This window comes from Notamacropus eugenii, chromosome X, assembly GCF_028372415.1.
Source record: "Notamacropus eugenii isolate mMacEug1 chromosome X, mMacEug1.pri_v2, whole genome shotgun sequence".
Taxonomy (NCBI): Eukaryota; Metazoa; Chordata; class Mammalia; order Diprotodontia; family Macropodidae; genus Notamacropus; species Notamacropus eugenii.
The window spans coordinates 72947386-72968340 of NC_092879.1; the positions used below are offsets into that span (position 1 = coordinate 72947386).

Below are 20955 nucleotides of genomic sequence, written 5' to 3' on the forward strand. Positions count from 1 at the left end.
TCAGATTCATGGAGAAGGGAAGAATTTTTGACTAAAGAAGAGATAGAAAGCATTATGAAGTGCAAGATGGATAATTTTGATTACATCTAACTGAAAAGTTTTTGCACAACCAAACCCAACGCAACCAAAATTAGGAGGGATGTAGAAAACTGGGAAAGAATTTTTACAGCTAATGTCAGTGATAAAGTCCTCATTTCTAGACTATATAGAGAACTGAGTGCCACAAACTTAAAAAAAATCATTTGTCATTTTAGTTTCTTTTACATTTATTTTGTTTTGTGAATTTTGAATAACAAATTTTTCATTTTAATTTTGACATGATGGGAAGCTCCTTCCACCTTGCATTTCATTTAAAGGTTTCTGGATGCTGCTTTTTCAGATCCATAGACAGGTAAAGGGAGTTCTCTTACTTGGCCTCCTTGGTCACCTGATCTAGCTGTACTAGATTTTTTCTTGTGGGATCAGGTGAAAACTGTCCTATATTCATCAAAATTTTGTTCTTTGAATTATCTTCAGGCAAGGATTACACATGGAATCTTTTCAGTCATTCAGCATCAGCTGATGGGAATTTTTAGAAAGTTTGAAAATGAGTTAATGTCTAGCTAATGATAATGGTTAAGTTGAATTTTCACAAGAAACAGCAATATTTTGAAAATTAAAGTTATGTTCCAAGTGTTGTTTTTCCTAATTTTGTGACATTGCTAACCTCTGAATCAGCTTTCCCATTACATTCATGTGTTTTTAATGATGACATGTTTCTCCTCTCATTCTTAAAATCCAGGAGTTTGTGCCAAAGCAGAGAAGAGCAGGATCCTGCAACCAATTATTGACATTGAAATGCAGAGTGAAGAATCCAATACCAGCCAGGCAGATGTGGAGGAGAGGGCTGGCCCTACTCAAGGCCAGATGGCAGAGAAGCAAGTACTAGGTATCTCCTCAAAAGGGAAAAATCCAGTAGCCCAGGCCACAGCTGCTGAGCCTGAGATCCAGGAGGAAGAGGAACCCCAAGGAGCTGCTGCACACCCTGGCCCAGCACCTAGGCAGAGGCCTTATGTGTTTTCTTACCATCCCGAAATCTTCATGGGGCCAAAGAAAAGCAGGAGAAAGTATGACCGTAAAGGCAGGCTGATTTGCAATGGTATCGATTTGGGTGATTGCCTGCAGGTTGATTGTGCTGGCTGCTTCTACCCATGCCCCAGATGCAGCTCCAGGAAATGTGGAGTCAAGTGCTGCTGGAATCGCAAGTGGGTTTACAATAAAGTGGAGGATGAGTCTGGCGAGCTGGTCAATGCCTTCCCCTTTGCCTTTCCTGAATAAGTCCTGGTGACACTTGGCTCCCTTTTCTTAAGAGGGATGAACTGGATTTTTAAAAATGAGTTTCAGGGCAGAGGCAAAGGATTGGCATGGTCCTAGTGACACCTGATCATTCCAGCATCTGCAAACAACAACATCCCCCCTCAAATGATTCCATCATTTTAGGATTTTCTTTGTGCATGGAAAAGAGAATATCAGTCCTGCCCTATTATCTTTGCACCTTCAGTTATCACCTCAGCTAGTTCAGAAGTGTCTTTAGATTTTGGGAAAAGAAAGGAGCCTGAGTCCCTAAAGCCAGGAGTTTACTACTTTTCATGTTGTCATTAGTGCTTGATGGTTAAAAAAACAAAAAAAAAAAACCAACTTAAGTGTTAACTGCTACTGGATGGGATAAAGTCATATCCACCATATGGTGGCAGATATTTGCTTGTGACAGTTTTATTTGTCGTTATCTTGTATTTTGGATTTTTCTGACTTCTCCAATTTAATCTTTCTTGTTGAGTGATAACACATAATTTGTTACACTGTTCTGATGTCTTCATAGACAAAACGGATAAGTATTGTTCGAGTAATAGCATTTAAAGACAAAACAAACCATTTATGAACTCAAAGCTTATTTTTAATGTTAAAGAATTCCCTTCAGTTCAGAATCCAAGCATGACTCTAGACCACCATATTCAAAGGGGTACACCTGTCCAGGTAGGCACACCAATAGGGCAAAGGTAAGAAAGATACCCCAACAAGACTCTAAAAGGAGTCCCAGTGAGTGATATGTGACTGAAAATGAGTGAACAAAAAATAGGGGCATTCAGATGGGGCAGTGGATAAAACTCTGGGGCTGGTGTCAGGAAGACTCATCTTTCTGGATCCAAATTAGGCCTCAGATTCTTCCTAGCTGTGTGCCCTGTTCAAGTCACTTCACCTTGCTCACCTCAGTTTCCTCATCTATACAATGGGCTTGGGATGGAAATGGCAAACCACTTCATTATCTTTGCTAAGAACATCTCAGATGGGGTCACAAAGAGTGAGACATGACTGAAAGGTAAAAAAAATGAAAAACAAACAGGAAACATGCATGTCTGGAGGTGAAGCAGTCCCACCTGACCTAGAGGGCAGCATGAGACTTGACCATCCAGCCACAGCATGGGGTAAGAAAGACTTGCCACAACCAGGAGAACCCTCCTCATTCAAACTATGCTTCTCAGGGAGGGGCTCCAAGACTATATCACATTTTCCCTTAGTTGCTTGCAGAGGCCCAGGGGAGGGATGAAATTTGAATTATTAATGGTTAGCAAATTCTGCTGCCTTCAGGCAGAGTGGTTGTTTGGGAGCCCTCCTATCTTCCTTTCCTGGCTTTTATACAGTGTCTGCCAGAATCATTGGAGACAGGACCATGATGGGCGTCTCTGATATACTCCTACATACAGCCTCCTGGAGGAGAGCCTTGGGCAGCACCATCCTTGGCCCCCAATATTATTATTATTTTTGTCTCTAGTTATGTCTTTTAGCTCCAGATTTCAGAGACTGGCAAGGCAGCCAGGTTAGTTCACATCCCTTTCTACTTCCAGTGACCTGGCTCCTCATGCTGCTTAACCCCAAAAGCTTTCCCATCTTTGGGTGGTAACACTGTGTGTTGGGAAACACCTTGCCAAGGACTCAGCAGATGTCTGTGGCGTAGTTCTCTAAAAGTCTGGCCACATACTCTCTATCACCTCTTTCTAGCCCTGGGTTCACCATAAGAAGGAATGTGTAAAGTCGACTGAAGTAGCACTTACGGAGGAACCCTGGTCAGATGGGATGGCTCAGCCTGGAAACATTCCCTTACGTACAGCAGGTTGTACCATTGTATGGTAACATGTAAGTGCTGGAGAACATCTCAGGGTAGCTAGAGAACCAGAGAACATAAAAATGGGAGGAATCTTAGAGAGTGTAGTTCATCAAAGAACATAGAATGCTAGAATTGGAAAGAACGTTAGAATATTAGCAAGTGTTAACAGATTTTAGAGCTGGGGAGGACCTTAAAACGTACCATGTCAGAGCTGGAAGGGAACTTAGAACACACCATTAATTTCAAACATGGAATGTTAGAAATGAGAGGAACTGGAGAACACAGAAAGTTAAAACTAGGAACAGAACGGCGAATGTCAGATGTGGGAAAGACCTCAAAGCAAAAGGGTATTAGAATTTTCAGGGGAACTTTAGAACAGAGGATATGAGAACTGGATCTTAGAACACAGAACATTTGAGATCAAGTCCAAGCCTCTCATTTCCCAGCCAAATCAGCTTAATTCCTTCCAGATGCCAGTTCTTTAGATGGCGTTGCCCCTTTGGACTGATTGAAGGACACAGGGATTTGGGTCTCTTCTTGCCTGTCCTCCCAATTCAGGGTGTTTGCTGTCAATTTAGGACTGTTGTCAGAGTTTAGCTGGCAATGCAGTGGTGGGAGGATTTTCCTGCTTGAAAGTGGAAATGCTGGTGACACCTTGGAAATCTGACTGCATTTTCTTACTTAAAGGAGGGAGATTTCAAAATTCTTAGGCACTCAGTTTTCAGACGCCCCTGATGGCCATGGAAATTCTTATAGACAACCCAAGTTCTTCTTTCATCCAAGAGTGGAAGAACAGCTCATCACTGCCCCATGTATGTATTGCCATAGTTTATTAATGTGGTCCCGGGCAAAACTGCAAAATTCTCCGTCTTGTTCCCCCAACCCACTTCTCCCAGAAACACTTTGCCATAGTGCTAGGGTCTTCTCTGCAAAGAGCACAGGAGTAGAATTTTGAAAAACCGGATTCTACCAATTGAGCCATCAACTTTCTAGTTGACCTAGGGCAAGTGCTTTGCAGGCAGAGGTTTCTTTCTCTGTTATATGAGTGGGGTGGCATGTATCTATAAAATTCTTTCTAGGTTTAACATTCTATTTTGATGAAACGTACGCATTTATATAGCACTTTAATGCTTGCAAAACACCTTACAAATATCTCATTTTATCCTCACAACATCCCTGGCAGGTGGGTGCTTTTACTCTCCCCATCTGAAAATTGAGGAAACTAAGACAAACAGGGGTTAAATGACTTTCTCAGGGCCACACAGTTAGTATGTGGCTGAGGCTAGATTTGAACTCAGGTCTTCGTAATTCCAGGCCAAAAACTTGATCCACTTCAACTTGTTGCCTCGTTCTGACTCTCTTGTAGTTGTGCTCTATTTTCTTAATAGTAGCACTCTTTTTGATGACCAAAAACTGGAAATCAAGGGGATGCCCATCAATTGTGGAATGGCTGAGTAAATTAAGGTATATGAATGTAATGGAATACTGTTGTGCTATAAGAATAGATGAACAGGAAGACTTCGGAGAGGCCTGGAAAGACTTGTATGGTCTGGTGCTGAACGAGGGGAGCAGAGCCAGGAGAACTTTGTGCACAGCAGCGACCACAGTGTGCAAGAGTTTTTCCTGGTGGACTTGGGAGCTTCATTGCAATGCAAGGACGTAAAAAAAATTCCCAGTCGTCTTTGGGGGCAAGATGTTTTTCATATCCAGAGAGGATACTATGGAATTCAATTGCAGAATGTAGTGAATCATTTTCTTTTGTATTGGGTTTTGGTTTGTTGTATGGTTTCTCCCACTGATTTCAATTCTGTGCAGCACGACTGTGGTGAGAATATATTTAATAGAAATGTACGTATGGAACCTATGTAGAGTTGTATGCCTTCTCAGAGAGAGAGGGGTAGGGTGGAGGGGAGGGAGGGAAAAAGAAATCTAAGTTGTGTGGTAGTGATTGTGAAGCACTGAAAATAAATAAAATTAATAAAATTTTTTAAAAAGTTTTCCTGTTTTTTTCTTTTTGTGTCACCTTCATTTGCAAATATATCCCTTTTTCTCTGTTCAGAAAGTCATCCTTTTTAGCAAAGTGATCAAAAGAAACTTTAACAAAGCAAAAATAAGCCATATATACAGTGAGTTAGAAAGTATATGTGGTGTTCCACACACAGTCTCCCATCTCTGCAGTGAAAGAAGGTGATTTTCTCATCTCTTCTCTTGCAGCCATGCATATGAGTTTAAGTTTGGTTTTGTTTTCTCCTCAAGTACCTAGTGGTAGTTTTTGTGCATTTTGTTTTTCTGGTTCTACTTACTTTGCATCAGGTCATATGCCTTCCCATTCTTCTCAGTAGTTTCTTAGGTGTATTGGTTCTTTATCTACAGTCTATTTCCAAAGCCTTGTTTAGCTCTCATATTCCATATTTTAAATTTTACTTGCTGCTGTAAAATCCTATGTACTGTTTTCCAAGGTCCACCTCCTTTTGACATCCTATGTTCTAAGATTCTTCCTAGTTATAAAAGTCTTATTTCTAGGGTCTCAGTTCCAGTAAAGTCCCAGTAAAGTTAACATCCTAGACCTGCCCCTTGCTACCTTGGGCAGGCCATTCCTCTGTTTGGAACTCAATTGCCTCCTCTCTAAATATAAGGGGATAGGACTAGATCTCGCAAGTTATTTCTAGCTCTAACATTTTATGAATCTACGTACAATGGTTAGGAATCACCAAAAGGCTGATTTGGGCTTGATGTAAGGAAAACCTTTCTGACAATTAAGGCCATCCAAAAGTGGAACAAGTACTACCTTTAGAAGGGTACTGAGTCTGTCCTTAAGATCAGAGGTCTCAGGACCAGGAGCTGGTGGCAGACCCAAGCTTTGGAATCAACTGCAGAGAGGTTGCAGGATCCTTTTGTCAGGGTCATCGCACAGGGGGCTTCATGCTTTCAATAGCACTTGAACTTGGCCAGGTCCAAGGGCTGTCTGGATCTTAGTTATACCGGTGCTCTTGCTGGGGTCTGGCTTTACCTTGCCTTCCCCACCCTCTTCCCTCTCTCCAGACACACAAACCAAGCACACATCACAGAGATTTGGCAGAGGCCCACACAAAGCCAATCTTTATTGGTCTTATTACCACATGCATAAAGTGTCAGCAGTTTGGGAGATGATGGTGGATATATGTTGCTCACAAATGTAGTTCACACACAGGTCTTGAAAAGCTGCTCTCTTTCCTCTGACTGAGGGGAGCTTGTTTAACAACCATTCAACAGGTACCTTTTGGGGTCCACATCAAGGCAAGCAGAACCCACAGCACTGGGTAAGACACACTTGCTCACACTTAGCAAACCGTGTACAGTGGGTAGATATAGGCAGCAACATCTATTGATTAAATGCAAAGGTTTTCGATCCCACATGATGCAGGATGGCGTTTTAAACATTAGCTTGAGAATAACGTGGATCAGTCACGTAATAGCTTGAAGCGTTTGCAGATTCACAAGTTTGAAGTCCACGAGGGTTGTCTCTGGACAGGCAACCACCCCGACTGAAACCTAGGCTGGCCTGGGCTCACCACTGTCAGAAAGTGGAACCTTCTCAGCAGAAGGTACCAATGTGCTGGTGCCCAGGTCAGGCTGGTAGGGGCAAGGAGTGCGTGTCCTCTCAGTCTTGGTGCGTAGAGAGAGCAGGGAAATTAGGGAGAAGTGAGGGCTTCCAAAGAACTGCAGGAGGACAGTTCGCACCACTCTTTCCTACTTGTAGACCAAGCCAGCTTGGAAATTCTCCATGCAAAGAAAGAACATATTTGGGGGAAGGGGGGAAGGAAAGACTGGTTTTGATTGACAGTGGTGGAGAGTCTGGTGGAGTGGGAATGAGTGTGTGTCAAAGCATCTCTTCCCCCCAACTGTTGCTAAGCTTACTTCCCTCTCCAAAGCTCTGACAGATTTTTGAGCCACCCTCCCACAAGTCAAAAAGGTATCTTTACCACTTGCTAGCTCCAGGTCTCGTTGTCCAATCCATTCAGAGATGTGATAGTGTGTGTGTGTGTGTGTGTGTGTGTGTGTGTGTGCGTGCGCGCGTGTGTGTGTGATCAAATGGGTTCGGTGAAGTCCAGAAAGAACACCTGGAAAAGAGCGTGACCCTATATTCCTGCCACTGGCTTTGTCACCAACTTTTGCTCCTGTGGCACTTTCTGCTTTGGACCCCAGTCCTCCTCTGTAACAATGGAGCTCAGAGGACTTCCCAGTGTTCACCTGATGAGTATCAGATTAGCAGCAGACTGTTAAGTGCCAGGCAAATGGGAATGTAGACCCCTCACTCCCACAGCGCTCTTGGGCTCTACTCCGTTTTCTAATTGTAACATGAAAGGGTAAAAGGACTAGGTGACTTCTAAAATCCTTTAGACTGCTCTGAGGCCAGCTTTCAACTCTACCCTCTCCCTCTTCCCATTCCATATCAAGCTACTGCTCAGAAACTAACCTTGGCTTCTTTCATCAGAACAGCCCCGACCCTTTCATGTTCTCACATCATGCTGCTCCTAGTCAAACGTATCTCCTTTATCCCACTCAGCTTCATGGCACCTTCTAAGTGAAAAACTTTGTGCTTGGTGTTGCGGGCGCCCTATCTCAAGGAGCTCACATTCTAGTTGGAAGGGGTAAGACAAAACACAGATAACTAATAGAAGTTAGAATATACTGTGTATGTGGATGTGAATCAAGTGCTATGAGATCACTTCTGGCTGGTTGGTTGTGAGGGTGAAGGGGAAGATTCTTGGACAACCTGGTTTGAAGGATCAGTAAGATTCTAGCCCAGAGGTGGCCCAGTGAAGATGTAGACGGATTGTTTTTTTTCCTGCCTTTTAGACAATGGATCCCAAGCAATTTGAATGGGTCAGGTGGTTTTGCAAAGGATCATGGGAATTAGAGATATCATCTAGTCCCACACACTCATTTTATAATTTATTTTATTTTTTACAGTCTTTTTTAGTTGTATCAAATTATTTTATTTGTTTTCGGAGTTCTACAATCACTTCTATATATCTTAGATTTTTTCCCCTTCCTCCCCCTCCATTTCCCCTCCCTCCCCACTCCATCCCTGGGACGACTTTCAGTTTTGTAAGTTCTTCACATGCATTCCTATTGAATACATTTTCACCTTAGTCATCTCGCATAGAAGAATTAAAATGAATGGTAGATATCAGAAAACAAAACATAATACAAAAGAAGACGGTTTGCTTCATTCTGAGATCAAATTCCATAGTTCTTTCTCTGGATGTGGAAGGCATTTTGCCTCAAGAGTGTGTTGGCAATTTTTAAAGTCCTTACATTGCAATGAAGCACTGTCTACTAGAAAAAGCGCTCGCACACTGTGGTTGTTGCTGTGTACAAAGTTCTCCTGGTTCTGCTCCTTTCCCTCAGCATCAGTTCATATAAATCCTTCCAGGCCTCTCTGAAGTCTTCCTGTTCATCATTTCTTATAGCACAGTAGCATTGCATTCCATTCATTAACCACAATTTGTTCATCCATTCCCCACCTCACCCTCATTTTACAGATGAAGAAAATGTGTCACAGGGAGGTGAAGGAACTTGGCCAAAGTCCACAGGCAGGAGATGGGAACAGTCCAATTCCCTAGGCCAAGGAGAGAGAGGGAAGGCATGGAAATTGCTCAGAGAACCCTAGAAGTCTACTTTCTTTTAACACTTTAAGGGTTTTTCTGTTTTTGCAAATTTGCATCATTCCAATATATATATATATAAACCATTTTTACTAAAAAATCTGATGCCCATTAAATCTCACAATTTATTGCAAATTTGTGGTGTTTTCTTGCATTGAAATTTTGATGACACAGTATTGTGTCCTGTAATCATGTAGTATAATATTATAAACAAGTCATCCCATCCACATGTTCCTTTGGATGTCTGCTGGACTTCTGAAAAAGTGCAATGCCCTCACCTGCCGGCACTTGCTTGTTAGTACTTGTAGGTGGACATTTTGCATGTGTGTATAATTAAAAACTGATGTAATCACTATGAGTTTAATTCTGTTAGACAGATGAATGATGTGTGAATGGTTTTTGAAAACTGTCTTTTCTTTCCTTATGCTTCACCTGGCTTTTTATATTTTATTTAATGCCCCCCAAGTGGCCCTGAGGATACTACCATCCACTTGGGTCTTTCCAGGCTCCCCGGAGGTAGTCTCACCGTCTTTGGGAAAGGGATTGATGACCTTAAGCCTGACCTTGAGCAAGTCCCTCCCCCTCCCTGGGCCTCAGTTTCCTCCCCTGTAAGAGGAGGCAGCTTTGCTAGAAGACCTTCCTCTTCCAGCCCCAACTCCATCTTGCCTCTGCTAGTGACAGAGCAGTGCCTCCAGCTGCCCTCCCTCCCCGAGGTGCCCTTCCAGCCTGCCCACCCCTCCCCCTCTCTCCCCATCACTGACCTCCCCCATCCCCTCTCTGCCCCTCCCCCCTCTCCTCCCCTCCACTGCATCCTGCCATCCCTAGGGGGCAGAGCAGGCTTCTTCCTTTCTGTGCTTGGGAGCCGTCGAGGCAGGGATTCTCTGAGGGTCTCCTGGGAGAGGTAGGCCTCGTTTCTCATCCTTCCCAGTCCTGGGGTGGGGGGGTGGGCAATGGAATGGGTTCTGGGAGGGTGAGAGGCCATGGTCTGCGGGGAACCTCGTTTTTCACCCTTCGCCTTCATGGAGGGGCAATGTGAGGAGATCTGGGGGGATGAGGGGTGGGGATCTGGGGGGCCGAGTCCCGGTAGGCCTCGTTTCTCATCATTTTCCCTCCCGTGTGGGAGGCCGAGAGGTGGGTCTCTGAGGGGGGCCGAGCCCCGTTGGGCTCATTCTCATCTTTCTCCGTAATTTGAGTGAGAGGGCAATAGGAAGTGCCCTGGGGGGTTGGGGGGGGTCAGGGTTGCTGAGGGTCGGGTCTGGGGAGGCCAAGGGATGGTAGGCCTCCTTAATCATCCTCCTTAATCCTCTGGGGTGGGGGGTTGAGGGGCGGGGCCTGTGGGAGGGGCCAAGCCCTGTTGGGTCTCGTTTCTCATCTTTCTCCATCTCTTGGGTGGGGGGGGGGGGGCAATGAGAGGTGCCCTGGGGGGTTGGGGTAGGGTCTGGGAGGACCGAACCCCAGTAGGCCTCAATTTCCATTCTACTCCATCCTTTGTGGGGCAGTCGAGGGATGGGGCCTGGGGCCGAGGGGCGGGGCCTGAGCGCCGAGGGGCGGGGTCTGGGTTTGCTGATCCCCAGAGGGAGCTTCTGGAGCCCTAAAGCCTCCCTGGCTGTGTTTTCTCCCAGCCCTGAGTGTGAGCTGCCCCCGTGGGTCCCTCAGGTCTGGCAAGGCCTTTACCACATACACAACTAAGCCCTTGGCTTACCATGAATAATGGAGAGGGGAGGTTTCTACAGGGCATTAGATTTGTATGATGTAATATAACTGATGGTTATCTGATGAGGGAATTTTGTTCTGAGGTGACTCATGGAGACATAAGTCAAGAAGTCATTAATTAATGAAGAGCCTGGATTAGCCCAGAGCTCCCAAAGATAAGAATTAAATAGGTCAAGTGGCAGACCACATGGTGACCCAGAGGAGAGGGACCACACTACCAGCTCCCACCACGTATCCAGAAGAGGGCCCATCTGTCCCGGGCAGGACTTGGCCAGTTTTAAAAAATTGAAACGCGTCCTGGCAGAGATCCTCCTTGTCCTTCTTGCCTCTGCCACCTCCTGACTCACTGCTTACATGGCCTCTTGTTCAGAAACCAGGGGATGAGTGGGCCAAGCATCCAGCCCTGAAGGTGGGCCATGACTTGGATACAGGTGAATGGGGGAGATGCCCAGGCCTCCAAAAAGGGAGTTGCCTGCATACAGAAGGCTAAGCTGCACTGACTTGCAGAAAATGTCACCCAAACGACCAAGTCTACTTCCTTGCTCCCAGTTTTTTCACTTGTATTTGCGTTTCTCAGTCAAAATTCTGTTTGGTACCCAGGTCCTGGTGAAAAACCATTCCTTCTTCCCATTCAGAGAGGCCTCTTTCTGGGTAGTCACCGACACGTCAAGTGGCTGCCCCTTCTGTGAGTCTAACAGTGAAGCAGCAGCACCACAGGGACTCCTGAGTGGCCTCAGTAAGTTGGGGGGTGAGACACCACCTTTCCCTTCCTTGACCTGTAACTCCTCACTATAAAAACCCCAGTTAATTCTTAGTGGGAAAGGAAACACTTGGCTCAGGGCAGTGCTCTCCTCTCTTGTTCTGCCCATGTTTACAGAGATGTGCTGGATTTCCATACACATGAATGGACACAGTCTTCTTTCTGGTTCATTCCCTTCTGCTTGCCCCCAAACCCCCAGGTATCCCTTCTGCTACAAAGAAAGTCTTCCCTTGCCCCTTATCCCTTGCCCCTTGCATCCTCCCAAGAGATCATGGTATTTTCCCATGCCTCTTGTTGCCAAGCCTAGAGGCCTGTATTGGGCTACCCGAGTCTTCCTTACCTCACCTCCCGAGGTCTTCGGCTGGCCACGCCGGATGCACGTATGAGAGAAAGGACGTTCCAGAGTCAAACAGGGGTTGAGCTTTATTACAGGGTTTCGGTTACAAGTACAGGGAGTCTTCTTTCTTAGGACGAAGAGGGGGAGATTTCCTAAGGAGGCTAAGCTTAAGGGATTGGAAGTAGAAGTACAAGCGGGGAGAGAGGGGGAGGGGAGAGAGAAAAGAAAAGAAGCGGAGCCCTACTTTTCTCTTTGGCTCCACACGTGCTAAGAGAGCTTTTAGGCTTCCTCAATCCTACTTAATCTTCAGCCACACCGTTTGCATCTCAATACCATGCTGTTAGGTAACTAGGTGTGCTCCAATCCGGGACGACCTCGAGGGCAGGGAGACTCCACCCATCAGGTATCTCCGGGGGAGAGGCGGAAATACCCGAGCTAGCCGAGCTAGCTCGGTCTGACCTTCTCGAACCCCCGCTGTTCATGGAGGGCCTCGTAAGACTCTAAGATTTAGAAGTCCCACTTTTACCCGCCCGAGACTGTCCACACGGATTTGAGCTTCCAGTCCCAACATCTTGTCAGTCTACACTGGCTGCTCCCCTTGTCTCACTGCCCACTCAGTCCTCACTTCCGTACCCTGTCTCTAGGTGCACTGCTTGGATGAGATCTCAGATCCAGTGCATTCATCCAAACAGCACAGTGTATCCTTTCTCTGAGCTCCATCTTCCCATCTTTTTTTTTTTAAATAGCCGTAATGCATAAGTTATTCTTTAAAAGGGGGATAGCACCCTACCGCAATCATTTCATGAGACAGATGTAGTACCAGTACAAAACCAGGGAAGAGTGAAACCCAGGAAAAGAATTATAAACCAATATAATTAATGCATTTTTAATGATTATTCAAAAATTTTAGATAAAATCTTGTTCAGTGTACTGCAGATACTTAGACAAGAAATCATTCATTAGACCAACTGAATTCATACAAATGATGCAAGGATTGTTCAACACTATGGGGACAATCAATGTAATTAATCATATTAAAAACAAAGCTATCAAAATTGACATGATTATCTCAATAGATACAGAAAATACCCTTGACAAAGTACAAAACTCATTTATGCTAAAAAAAAAAAAAGCCCTACACAATATATTCAAAGATCTTTTGATATTATGATTGAAATTAATACTTCATATTGCTCTGAATATAATAAAAATATTATAACATTATGACCTTTTGAATATTATGAGGAGCATCAATAAAGCAAAAGAAAAAATAATATTCAGTTGGGATACACAAACATTATTTTTTATTTTTTTATAAAGTATTTATTTGTTTTCAGTGTTCTACAATCACTTCCATATGACTTAGATTTTTCCCCCTCTCTCCCCCCCTCCCTGAGACGGCATACAATTTTATATAGGTTCTACAATACATTTTCACCTTAGTCATGTTACATAGAAGAATTAAAATGTATAGCCATCTCCCCATCTTTAGAAAGGCTCTTAAGAGGAAGGTGAAAGCCCCCCAAAGGTTAGGTCAGGGAATGGGGTAGAAAAGAAGGAGCAGGAGCTGGGGTAACAGTGTTTGACAAAATGAGGAGAATGACCTGGGGCTCAGGAGATGATCTCAGTCCCACAGCCTGGTGAGCCTCCCTCCCTCCTTTGCCCCAGAGAAAGCAGGTCCAGTTCTGAGGCTGAAGGTATGAACTGAGTGCTGCTTGTAAAAGACCACCGATGGAGGGCAACCCCGAGGCCATAGAGCTGGGCAACAGGAAGCAGGCTGGGAGGACAGGCTGCCAACACCCAGGGCTGCCCAGGGCTGTGAATTGGATGACCCAGGATGTGGAGCCAGGACAACAGGAGCAAGGACAGACCCAAAGCAAGAGGGCATTTGCAGAGTGGGTCCCCAGTGGTTGGGGGGACGTTTTCAAAGCACAAGGAGGCAGGGAGGTGGTGGCCACAATGTCCTCCTCTCGAGAGACACGAACTCCATGGGGTCCTGCTTTGACTGGGCACCAAGTGGTCTGGCTTTCTGGTGCCAAGCAGAGCATAGCAGCCTTCTGCTCTAGACATCTTCCCCCTATTTTGTGCTCTTATCCCCCAGGTCCAGTTGGAACCACTTAGAGGAGAGACCTTAAGACAGCAAGTCCAAAGTGGAGTGGAGGATCTGCCAGCATGAGTACCAAGGACAAGGGCAAAACGTCAAAAGGCCGAGGGGAAAAGTCCACTGCCAATCAAGAGGGAGCTGCGGCAGGGGATGCGTCTCCCATAAAAGTTCATCAGATGGAAGAGAAGCAAATAGAAACGGTGATACAGCAATTAATGGCCCTAAATATTAGAAAGCGTGCCCCCCAGGGAGCAGAGGTCATAGCAAAAGGTGGGGAGGAAGCAGTAGCTGAGGCAGCTGGTGGGAGCCCTAGCTCCCCCACTGCCCAGGGGCCTGACTCATCCAGAGGGAATGCCAGAGGGAGAAAAGACAAGAGAAAATATGACGGGAAAGGCAGGCTCCTTAGTAATGGTTTAGACCTGTGTGACTGCCTCAACGAAGGGTGCCCTGGCTGCTTCTCCCCATGCCCCAAGTGCACCTCCAAGAAATGCAGGATCAAGTGTCGCTGCAACCGGCGCTGGGTCTATAGGAAGAACGACAATGAATCTGACGACCCGGTCAGCACCAATCCATTTTCCTATACCAAGTAAGGCCGACCCGGCACCCACAGGGCACACTTGCCCCCTTTTCTTGGAGGGAGCCCAAGTGGCTACTTTCTTAGTGATCTGTAGGGCAAAACTGGGCAAAGAGCTGACCTGGCCCTAGTGTGCAGTGAGCCTTCCAGTGCTGGGCTCCAACAAACTTCCCCCTGCTCAGGACTGCTCTCACAATGCTCACCTTCCACCGTGCATAGGAAGGATAAGGCATGCCTCCCCTCTCATCCTCCCTAGAGCCAGTTTAGTTTCTAAAGCTAGGGGCTGCCTCTGTTTCTTGTTGCAAATAGCTCCTGAAGGTTAACAAACAAAGAAACTCAACCTGGTCTGGGTGCTGGTTTTTTGCCAAGTTTGTGCTTTGGGATCTTTCTGTCTTTTTTTCTCTCATTTGTTTGGTCTTTCATGTTGAGTTCTAGTTGCTGAATTGTTCAGCTATTGAGATGTTTCAGAGATGAAATGGATAAAGCTTGTTTAGATAGCAGTATTTAAAGAACAAAATAAAAGCGATTTACACATCCAAAGTTGGTTTTTAATCTCTAAGAATTCCCTTTCACTCAGAATCCAAGGAGTGCTACGGTCAGCCATATCCAAAGGGTACCCCTGCATGGGCAAGTAGGTCCTCCTCACCAAGTGGGTGAAGGTAAGTATGATCCACATCTGGAGGGCAGGTGTGCCTGCCTCACTAGAAGGGCAGCATGAAACTTGACCCTCCAGCCAGAACGAGGGGAAGGAAGGACTTCCCACAACCAGAACCTCCCCATTCAAGCTTTGCCTCCCAGGGAGGGGCTCTAAGGCTACATCACCTGTTCTGGTAACTGCTTGCAGAGAGCCAGGGCACAGATGGAAATGGAGTTTTCAGTGGTTAGCAGATTCAGCTGCCTTCATGGGGACTCACTAGTTCTTTTGTACCCTTTCCTTCCCCTCATGTTTTGTTTCTGTCAGCATAATTAGAGACATGACTGTAATGGTGCCCTCTGACACACAAAGCCTCCTGAAGCAGAACCCTCCATCCTTGGCCTTTCATCCTGTGTCATTTCCATTCCTGGTCACCTCATGGGGTAGGGGCTCCTGGACACTTGCCTAGACACATGCAGTTCCACTGGGACTATTTTTCTTGACCATCTTGGGTTCCCAGGTAAAGTTTTAGTCCAGAATCACCAATCCAACATAGTATGTGTCCTGTAAAATCCAATGGGAATAACAGACTGACCTGTGCCCAGCAGGTCAGGACATCCATTTCCAGGAAGAAAATAATACAGGACTTAAGGGGGTGTCAGGAAAATCCCACAAACAGGTTTCATTTTGAAAAATTAATTTATTTGTTTTCAGTTTTCTAAAATCACTTCAGTATATCTTAGATTTTTTTCCCTCCCCTCCTGCACTTTCTTCTTTTCCTTCCCTACCTTCCCCCTCCTTCCCGGAGACAGTGTGAGATCTTATATAGGTTCTACACATATATTCTTATTAAATACATTTTTACCTTATTCAAATTGCATAGAAGAATTAAAATGAATGGAAGAAACCATGGAAACAAAACAAAACAAAAAAAACAGCACAAAAGAAAATGATCTGCTACATTCTGTGATCCAGTTCCATAGCTCTTTCTCTGGATGTGGAAGACATTTTGCCTCAAGTGTCCATTGAGAATTTTTTTAGGTCCTTGCCTTGCTGTGAAGGGCTAAGACTACCAGAAAAATTCCTCGCACACTGTGGTTTTTGTTGTGTACTACGTTTTGGTTCTGCTCCTTTCACTCAGCATTAGTTCATATAGGTCCTTCCAGGCCTCTCTGAAGTCTTCATCATTCTCATAGCACAATAGTATTCCATTACATTCATACACCACAACTTGTTCAGCCATTCCCCAATGGATGGGCATCCCCTTTATTTCCAGTTCTTGGTCACCACAAAGAGAGCTGCTATAAACGTTTTTGTACATGTGGGACCTTTTCCTATTTTTATGATCTGTTTGGGATACAGTCCTAGAAGTGATATTGGTGGGTCATAAGCTATGCACATTTTTGCAGTCCTTTGGGCATAGTTCCAAATTGCTCTCCAGAGTGGTTGGATCAGCTCACAGCTCCACCAACAATGAATTAGTGTTCCAACTCCCCATATCTTCTCCAACATTTTTATCATCTTCCTGTTTTGTCATGTCAGCCAATCTGATAGGTGTGATGTGGTGTCTCAGAGTTGTTTTGATTTTCATCTTTCATCAAGAATGATTTAGAGCGTTTTTTTAATACGACTATAGGTAGGTTTAATTTCTTCCTCTGGAATCTCCCTATTCATAACTTTTGACCATTTATCAATTGGGGAATGACTTGTATTTTTGTATATTTGACTCAGTTCTCTATATATTTTAGAAATGAGGAATTTATCACAGACACTAATTGCAAAAATTCTTTCCCAGTTTTCTGCTTCCCTCCTAATCTTGGTTGCATTGGGTTTGGTTGTGCAAAAACTTTTCAATTTAATATAATCAAAATTATCCATTTTGCACTTCACAATGTTCTCTATCTCTTGTTTGGTCAAAAAATCCTCCATTCTCCATTAGTCTGAGAAACACACTATTCCTTGCTCCCCTTATTTGTTTTTAATGCCAGTCTTTATACCTCAGTCATATATCTGTTTGGAGTTTTTTCTTGTGTGTGGTGTCAGGCATTGGTCTATGCCTAGTTTCCTCACACACCGTTATCCAGTTTTCCCAGCAATTTTTGTCATACAGTGAGTTCTTATCCTAAAAGCTGAGGTCCTTGGGTTGATCAAACAGTAGATTGCTGTATTCTTTAACTACTATGTCATGAGTATCTAACATATTCCTCTGGTCTACCCTTCTGTTTTTAGCCAGTACCAAGTGCTTTTGATATGTGCTTCTTTATAATACAATTTGAGAACTGATAAGGCTAGGCCACCTACTCTAGAATTTTTTTTCAATAATTCCCTTGACATTCTGGACCTTTTGTTCTTCCAAATGAGTTTTGACATTTTTTTCTAGCTCTATAAAATAATTATCTGGTAGTTTTTTATGGCACTGAATAGGTCAATTAATTTAGGTAGGATTGTCCTTTTTATTATATTAGCTTGGCCTCTCCACGAGCAACTGATGTTTTTCCACTTACTTAGATTTGGCTTTATTTGGGTGAAAAGAGTTTTGTAATTGCGTTTGTTTGTTGGGTTTGTTTTGGCAGGTAGACTTGCAGATATTTTATAGTGTGTACTACAGCTTTAAATGGGATTTCTCTTTGTTTCTCTTGCTGTTGGACTTTGTTACTAATATATAGAAATGCAGATGATTTATGTGGGTTTATATTGTAACCTGAAACTTTACCAAAGTTGTTTATTATTTCAAGTAGTTTTTTCCTTGATTCTCTGGGGTTCTCTAAGTATATCATTATATCATCTGCGAAGAGTGATAACTGAGTTTCTTCTTTGCTTATCTTATTCCTTCAATTTCTTTTTCTTTTCTTATTGCTAAAGCTCACCTTTCTAGTACCATATTGAGTAACAGTGGTGATAATGGACATCCTTGTTTCACACCTGATCTTATTGGAAATGCATCCAGCTTATCCCCATTACATATAATGCTTGCTGATGGTTTGGGGAGATACTGCTTATTATTTTTTAGAAGACTCCAGGTATTCCTATGCTCTCCAGTGTTTTCAATAGGCATGAGCGTTGTATTTTGTCAAAGGCTTTTTCTGCGTCTATTGAGATAATCAATTGGTTTCTCTTAGTTTTGTTGTTGATAAGATCAACAATGCTGATAGTTTTCCCAGTATTGAACCAGCCATGTATTGCTGGCATAAATCCTACTTGAACATAATGTATTATTCTTGTGACAAGTTACTGTATTCTTTTTGCTAAAATCTTATTTAAAATTTTTGCGTCTATATTCATTAGAAAAATTGGTCTATAATTTTCTTTCTCTGTTTTGGTTCTCCCTGGTTTAAGTATCAGAACCATATTTACATCATAAAAATAATTTGGTAGGACTCCACCAATTTTCCCCAATAGTCTTTATAGTATTAGAATTAATTATTCTTTAAATGTTTGATAGAATTCACTTGTAAATCCATCTGGCCCTGGAGATATTTTTCTAGGGAGTTCATTGATGGCTTGTTCAATTTCTTTTTCTGAGGTGGGGTTATTTAAGTATTCAACTTACGTCTAATTATTGTTTTCCTCCTTGTTGGAGGTGAGTTTATCTTTTTCATTTTTTATATAGGTAATTTAGTTTTCTTTTTTCTTTTTTTAAATCAGATTGACTGAATTTTATCAATTTTATTGGTATTTTTTCATAAAACCAACTCAGTTTTATTTATGAGTTCAGTAGTTTTCTTAATTTCAATTTTATTAATATCTCCTTTGATTTTCAGTATTTCTAATTTGGTATTTACTTGGGGATTCCACAATTTTTGCATTATTTCTTTCTGGCTGCTTGTAATATTTTCTCTTTACCTGAGGACTCTGGAATTTGGCTACAGTGTTCCTCGGAGTTTTCCTTTTGAGATCTCTTTTAGGAGTTGATCAGAGAATTCTACCCATTTCTATTTTACCCCCTGGTTCTAGAATATGAGGGCACTTTTCTTTGATAATACTTTGGAAGATGATGTCTAGGCTCTTTTTTTGATCATGATTTTCAGGTTGACCAACAATTTTTAAATTATCTCTCCTGGATCTATTTTCCAAGTCAGATGTTTTTCGAATGAGATATTACACGTGGTCTTCTATTTTTTTCCACTCCTTTGGTTTTGTTTTATTAATCACTTGGTTTGTTATAAAGTCATTAGCTTCCATCTGCTCCATCCTAATTTTTAAAGAACTATTTTTTTCAGTGAGCTTTTGAACTTCTATTTGGCTAATTCTGCTTTTTAAAGCACTGTTCTCCTCATTGACTTTTCTATTTTCCATCCGCATTTCTATTCCCCCATCTTTTGGGTGGAGGGCCAATGGGTGGGGAGGTCTGGGGGATGGGCAGAGCCTGACTAGGCCTCGTTTCTCATCCTTGTCCATCCTCTGGCGTGTGGGGGTGGGTTAGGGGCAAGGATAGGGGAGTAGAGTCCTGTTAGGCCTCATTTCTTTAACTCCATCTTCTCGGTGGAGAGTCAGTGAGCAAGGGTCTGGGGGGAAGAGCCCAAGTCTGCCTCATTTCTCATCCTTCTCCATCCTTTCTGGAAAGGGAGAAGGGTGGGGGTCTGGGAAAGGGGCAGAGTCCCGGAAAGAACATCAGGGAAACTGAAGCCAATATGGTTGTGTTTCATCTGGGGACTCAGTTCTGTCTAGACCCTTGGCCACCCGGGAATGTTCAGGGCAGGTGTCTACAAGACATTCAGTAGAAGCCATGTGAGGTCATAGAATGTTATTTACATATTATATGTTATAAATTGACATAAATAATGCATACTTGATGAAGGGGCCAAAGGCTGTGAGTTTGGGCAATTGATGGAGTCCTAGGTGGGGAAGGTGAGGGACAGGGACTTGAATACCCAGGGCGTAGAAGAGGGCCAGCCCCATGGTCAGTGCCTAATGCAGCAGGTGCACCCAGCATCTTTCCCAGGGAGCCCAGGGAACTGGCAAGCAGGCTGGACAGACTGGCTCCTGGGCTCCTCTCTAGAGGTGCAGGATCTGGGTTGAAATTTGACATCTGTGAACAACGGACAGACCTGCCCCTCCCTGGGCCTCCCTTCTGGAAGAGGACCATGAGAGCAGGGAAGTGATGTTAGGACTTTCAAGTGAAGTGGATTTAAGTGAGGGAGGGCTGGTCAAGGTCCCCAGCCTCACTTCTCCCCAGACCCATCCGGGTTCAGTGGGGAGAGATACATCAGGAAGACTGCAGATGGCCCCCATAGTGCCTTGGACACAGCAGGCACTCTGTGATTGTCCGTGATTCTGACTCTAATTCAAGCTGAGCTCCTCCAGAAGACCCCCTCCCCCAGGGATCCCAAAGTCTCCTTCCTTCACCCCTGCTGGCCCCCTTTCCTTGCTCCCAGACCTTCCATGGAGGGGAGGGCTTTGCCCACTCCACCCCTGCTGTAAAGGGTGTCCTGATCACAAAGCACTGGTCTGGCCCCAGCTGCACGTTGGTGAGCACTACTTATTGATCAGTTCATGGACTGGCTTCCTGATCTCGTTCCCCCCCTCCCCTGCCCAACCGCCCCCTGCCTTCGCAGTTCCCGCCCTTTCCTGGCAGGGACCCTGGGGCAAACACCTACGGGGGTTACAGTTTAGGGCTGGACTCGAACTCTGCACCTCCTGCCCTGCCCCGCCCCCTTACTACCGCCCATGCCACCCCCTCAGTAACGCGGCGCCTGCGCACTGGGTTTTCCACCCAGAGCCTGGGAGTCTGGCAAGCCTCTGGTTGGGCTCCTAATCTGGGAAGTGCGGGACACCACTGGGCCTCAGCTGCCACTTGGGTAAGATGGGGTCTACCAATCCCAGGGCCCCCTGGGCTCCTCCCGGGGCTCAGTTTCCTTAGGTGTAAGGGGGGTGGGGGTAGGGAGGCCGCCAAAAGGGGCCCTGGAGAATGCTGGCATCCATGCCCCACCTCTGGGACGCTAAGCCAGCGCCTCCCTTGCCTGTAAAAGGCGCCTGTGGGAGGCCCCTTCCAGGCCCCAACCCCATCTTGTGCCTGTTGGGGGCAGAGCAGCGCCTGGAG

The 20955-nt window shown here is 44.6% G+C and overlaps 2 long non-coding RNA genes across 3 annotated transcripts in view; both read left to right on the top strand.

The window, feature by feature from the left end:
* The window catches only part of LOC140515178 (uncharacterized), a 34618-nt gene extending 32704 nt beyond the window's left edge, over window positions 1-1914 (top strand). For both annotated transcript variants that reach the window (XR_011970870.1, XR_011970869.1), the window contains exon 5: window positions 782-1914. This is a non-coding gene — a long non-coding RNA (uncharacterized lncRNA). The remainder of the gene's footprint in view (window positions 1-781) is intronic.
* A 7724-nt stretch (window positions 1915-9638) lies between these two features.
* On the top strand, window positions 9639-14821 carry LOC140515656 (uncharacterized). Its single transcript, XR_011971122.1, has 3 exons — window positions 9639-9694; window positions 11107-11242; window positions 13705-14821. It is a non-coding gene; the product is annotated as an uncharacterized lncRNA (long non-coding RNA).
* Window positions 14822-20955: the final 6134 nt, after the last annotated feature.